Source organism: Theobroma cacao, chromosome 1 (genome assembly GCF_000208745.1).
Source record: "Theobroma cacao cultivar B97-61/B2 chromosome 1, Criollo_cocoa_genome_V2, whole genome shotgun sequence".
Taxonomy (NCBI): Eukaryota; Viridiplantae; Streptophyta; class Magnoliopsida; order Malvales; family Malvaceae; genus Theobroma; species Theobroma cacao.
The window spans coordinates 26,860,943-26,867,098 of record NC_030850.1 but is presented as its reverse complement, the minus strand read 5'-3'; positions in this window follow the sequence as shown (position 1 = coordinate 26,867,098).

Sequence of the window (6,156 nt, the reverse complement as noted above, 5' to 3'; positions counted from 1 at the left end):
TTTTTATTTTTGGTTTGAGTGGTTTTCTCCTCTGTTTTATTTCTCAGTAGACATTTTTTATATTATTTTATTCCTTCTGCCTTTAACTTAACTGAGTCTTATTATTTAATGAGACAGAATGCTCTTAGTTGACTAAAACCTCTCTTAGTCGACTAAGTGTCTACTGTCCTTTGTGAAAATTTCATAATCGTTCTTTAAATCTCCTGCAAACTAAGCATCTCTAAATTTCTCCTAATCTCACAAAATATTTCCTCATTTAGGGGTTTTGTGAATATGTCAGCTAGTTGATGTAGAGTGTTGACAAAATCAATTTTAATGTCACATTTCATTACATGATCTCTAACAAAGTGGTGTCTAATTTCAATGTGTTTAGTCCTTGAGTGCTGCACAGGATTTTTTGAAATATTGATTGCACTTGTATTGTCACAATATACTGGTATGTTATTCATTGACATTCCATAGTCTTTTAGTTGTTGTTTAATCCATAAGATTTGAGCACAACAGCTGCCTAGAGATACATATTCTGCTTCTACTGTAGACAAAGTAACTGAATTTTTCTTTTTGCTAGACCATGACACAAGTGTACTACCTAGAAACTAGCAGGCTCCACTGGTGCTATTCCTATCTATTTTGCTGCCAGCAAAATCGGCATCTGAATATCCAACTAAGCTAAAGGATGATTCTCTAAGGTACCATATGCCTAAAGTTTGTGTGTCTATGAGGTATCTAAAAATTCTTTTAACAGCAGTCATGTGTAATTCTTTGGGTTGAGATTGAAAACAAGCACACAAACACACACTGAATCGTATATCAGGCCTACTGGCTGTTAAATAAAGAAGTGATCTGATCATACATCTATAGAGCTTTTGATCAACATTTTTTCCTTTTTCATCTAAATCAAGTCTGGTGGATGGACTCATTGGTGTACAAATTGATTTCATCTTTAGCATATCAAACCTTTTGAGCATGTCTTGAGTGTATCTTTCTTGATTGATGAAGATTCCTTTCTCACTTTGTTTGATTTGAAGCCCAAGAAAATACTTCAGCTCACCCATCATACTCATCTCAAATTCTCCCTGCATTTCTTTAGCAAAATTCTTGCATAAAGCCTCATTAGTTCCACCAAACACAATGTCATCCACATAAATTTGAACAACAATTAAATCATTTAAGTATCTTTTGATAAATAATGTTGTATCAATACTACCTCTAACATAACTTTTTTCAACCAAAAATTTTGAAAGCCTCTCATACCAAGCTCTAGGAGCTTGTTTCAATCCATACAAGGCTTTGTGAAGTTTGAAAACATGATTTGGTTTTTCATAGTCCTCAAACCCGGGGGGTTGCTCAATATAAACTTCTTCTTGGATGAAACCATTTAAGAATGCACTTTTTACATCCATTTGGATTAACTTAAAGTTCATAAAGCAAGCAAATGCAAGCATTAATCTTATAGCTTCTATCCTAGCAACCGGTGCAAATGTTTCATCATAGTCTATTCCTTCCTCTTAGTTATATCCTTGGGCTACCAACCTAGCTTTATTTCTAATTACATTCCCTTGCTCATCTACCTTATTTCTAAACACCCATTATGTTCCAACAATAGGGTGATTTATAGGCCTAAAGACTAATGACCACACATGATTTCTTTTGAATTGATCAAGTTCCTCTTGCATGGCCAATATCCAGCTCTCATCTTTTTCTGCTTCCTCAAATGTTTTAGGCTCAATTTGAGATATGAAAGCTGAGAACTCACAAGTCTCTTTTGCTGCTCTCCTAGTCTTAACTCCTTGAGAAATGTCACCTATGATTTGTTCTTATGGATGGTCTTTTGCATATCTCCAACTCCTTGAAAGATCAATATGCTGAATTTCTGTTCTTTGTAATTTTTTAGAGGTGGATTTTCATTTTCTCTTCTAGGTTAGCTTTCTTCATTATTCTTATTGTTCTCTAACCTCATTTCTTCCATTTGCTTTTCTAAGATCTCTACATCATCATCATCAGCAGCATGAATTTCCTTTTATAAGGCATTGGACTCATCAAAAACTACATGGATTGATTCTTCAACAGTTAAAGTTATTTTGTTGAAAACTATATAAGCCTTTGAGTTTAATGCATATCCTAAAAATATTGCCTCATTACTCTTTGCATCAAACTTACCTAAGGACTGTTTTTCATTATTTAACATAAAACATTTACAACCAAAACTCCTAAGGTGTGAAATATTTGGTTTCCTACCCTTGTAAAGTTCATATGGAGTTTTTGATTTCATGGCTCTTATAGATACTCTATTAAGGATATAAGCTGCTGTATTAATAGCTTCTGCCCAAAAGTATTTTGGTAGATTATTCTCACATAGCATAGTTCGAACCATTTCCTTTAAGGTTCGATTTTTCTTCTCTACAACTCCATTTTGCTGAGGTGTTCTAGGTGCAAAAAAATTATGATCCAGCCCCTTTTCATTAAAAAAATTCTCAAATTCATCTCCTTCAAACTCACCTCCATGATCACTCCTAATACTAACTATAGCTAGTCCTTTTTCATTTTCAACCTTCCTACAATGACTTATAAATGCTGGTAGAGCATCACTTTTATGAGCAAGGAAGTAAACCCAAGTATACCTAGAGTAGTCATCAACTATTACAAAGCCATAAGATTTTTCTCCTATACTAGTTATACTTGTTGGACCAAATAGATCAATGTGCAGCAATTCAAGAAGTCTTGTTGTTGACACAATCTTCTTAGTCTTAAAGGATGTTCTAACTTGTTTTTCTAGTTGGCAAGCATCACATATTTTATTATTTTCAAATTTTATATCCCACAGTCCAACAACAAGATTTTTCTTAATTAATTTTGACATAATATGCATGCTCACATGTCCTAGTCTCCTATGCCATAGCCAGCTATCATTTTCAGCATTTGCCACTAAACACATTTCACAATTCATTTCAAGATCTTCAAGAAATACAACATACATATTCTTTAATCTTTTTTCTATAAATGAGCCTTTGTTAGTGCTTATATCATCACTTCACATTTATTTGAATCAAAGCATACTTTAAATCCTTTATCGCGCAATTGACTAATGCTCAATAAATTATGTTTCAAGTCTTTAAATAATAACACATAACTAATTTGAGTTTGGGAGTTCTTACCAACCATTCCTATACCATGAATTCTACCTTTTGTATTATCACTAAAGGATACGGTTCCTCCCTTTCTTTTGTCCAACTTAGCAAATAGCATTTCATCTCCTGTTATGTGCCTTGAGCAGCCATTGTCCATATACCAAGATTGCTTCTTCTTGAGTTAAGCTCTTAAACATGTCTCCTTTACGTGCAGCTCAATCTACAAGACAAATTTTCAGTTTTTCTTGATAGGTACCCATATCTTGATGGGTCTTTGAGAGTTAATAGCAACATAAGATCCTTTTGGAACCCATATTTTTCTTATTTTCAGCACATTTCTTTTTCTATAGGAATCATAGGATAAATGGCCAATTCTGTTACAAATATAACACCTAGATGCCGCCTTAACAGAATTTCTCTTGTAGTATGCATTTCTGCTTAAAGTTTCATTTTTCAAACTTTTGAGTGCAATATTTTCTTCACTTACCTTTTGTAAGGCTTCAGTTTTGCTTTCTAATTCCAATTTTAGAGTTTCAAAATCTGTTTTTGAATGTTCCAATTTAATTTGCAGAAAATTTCTTTGCTAAAAAACAAAGTTTAAATCATGTCTTATCTTTTGCAAATCAATTTCAAGAGATGCAGTTTTTCTTTTCAAAGTTTTATATTTTGATGCAAGTTTTTCAAACTCATCATAGAGACATTCATATTCTTCTTGAAGCTTATCAATTGAAATATCACAAGGAGATGAAGATACCTCATATTCATCTTCTCTGACCACTAGACATAAATTTGCTCGTTCTTCAGCTTTTTCTTCTTCAACATTCGAGCTTGAAGTATCACTGTCTGACAATGTTGCAGCCACCATTGACTTTTTCGATTTTCTGTTTTTCTTTGACTTTTCTTCCTTTTGCATCTTTATTTCTCCATATAACTCTTTTAATTTTTGTCAAATTTCCTTGACACTTTTGCACATGGACACTTTATCATATTCTTTATAATCAAGTGCACAAATTAGAGTGTGCACAGCCTTAGAGTTGATTTGTGCTCTCCTCATTTCAACTTTTGTCCATTTATTTCTATCCTTAGGAGTTTTCTTACCATTAACTGAATTTTTAATCATTGGAATGAAAGGACCGTCGGTAATGACATCTCACATCTCATAGTCATAAGTCCTAACATAAATTGACAATCTAATACTCTAATATGGATAGTTAAAGCCATCAAATAGAGGTGGTCTGTTTGTGGATTGTCCCTCAGTAACTACTAATTTTTGTAGAGCTATTTAGATATTCCCAAGGGTGTTAGACCTTAATAACAGGGAACTAACTCCGATACCACTTGTTGGTCCCAAATAAATATGCTAGAGAGGGGTGAATAGCACTTTTTGGCTCTTGGTAAGATGAAGAATTAATTTGAAAAGCAATGAAAATAAAAACAGAGTAGATAATGCATAAGAATTTAAAGTGGTTTGGTCCAAGACCTACATCCACTACCTTGATTATCCAACCAAGGATTTTCTAAACTAATCCACTATGAACCGGTGAAATTCACAAGCTTTCACCAAGCTTTACAATGGCTTTTACCAGGCTTAGCCAAAACCTTTCACAATGGTTTTTACCGGGATCAACCAAAACCTAAAGTGGTTTTTCAAAAGCTCAACCACAACCTTTCACAATGGTTTTTCACAAGCTCAACCAAAACCTAAAGTAATTTTTCAAAAGCTCAACCACAACCTATAACAATGGTTTTTCACGGGATCAATCAAAATCCAACAACTAACTTTTCTAAGCTAAGTTAGAACTTATACATTCAATCAAGCTAACCCAAGCTTGAATAAAACCTTTAGAGTGACTCACTCACTTTAAGTATTCAAGAAGAAAAGAAATAAGAATGTACATATGATCACTAGCTTGATCTGAATGGTACCAAGTGAAGTGTCTATCTCAAATATAAAGATTAGAGTGAAGTGCAGAGAATTTTTGCTAGTTTGAGCTCTTTTTGTTCTTAGAAGCCTTCAATTGCATTTCTAGCCATTGGAACCTTCTTTTATACTTGGAAAACTAACTCTGATGTGAGTTAGACAGTTTTTTACTGTTGGAAACAGTTTGATAGAAATTTTGGCCGTTAATCTATCTTCTAGTGCACAATTCAAAATTTCTAGCAGAATGTTTTTAGTCGACTAACCGATATTTTAGTCGATTAAGTCGTCTCTGTCTTCTGTTCCTAGTTTCTGACAGTGTGCACTTAGTCGACTAACTTTTTTCTTGGTTGACTAAGTTGGTTCTGTTTCTCATTACTCTTTAGCCCGTTATTTCTCCAATTTGAATTTTAGCCAACCAATACTCTTCATTATTCAACTAAGGACCTTCTTTTTTGTTGATTAATCATTTTTCTCATTCATGTGATTTTTGATATACACTTTTGACGGATTGATTTATTATTTGCATACAATTTTTGTCCTGCACACTTAAGTAGAGATATTAGACACAAATGAATGAGAATATTTTATTATCATCAAAAACTAATGGAGCCAACAAGTTGTTCATGAATTCTTTTAAACATAATAATAACATGTCCAGTGCATATGTAATAGTTTTTCTCAAGTGAAGAATGCAAGTAAATATGGTACTAAAAAAAATTAAACTTCAAGACTTGATGGGGCATTTGTAGAAAGGAGAAAATTTTTTTTTATCCAATTATAAGATGTCACAGGTCCAAATTTGGTAAATTGAAGAAAATTTTTGAAGACGAATCATGTTCCACCATGTAGACTTGAAGACATCATTGAAGATAGCCATATCATTAATTTATTGACTAATTTATTGACTAAATTTTCTCAAAGACACAAAGTTGGATCAATTAAAATTCACTTTTGATTTATGTATTTATCTCTTGAGATAATTTAGAAATAAAATCCAAAATTGGACCAATTAAAACTTGTCTATTAGTCATCCAATTTATCTATAAATAAATCTAGATAATTTATAGATAATATCAGAATTTGGTCAATTAAAATTTATCCATTGGT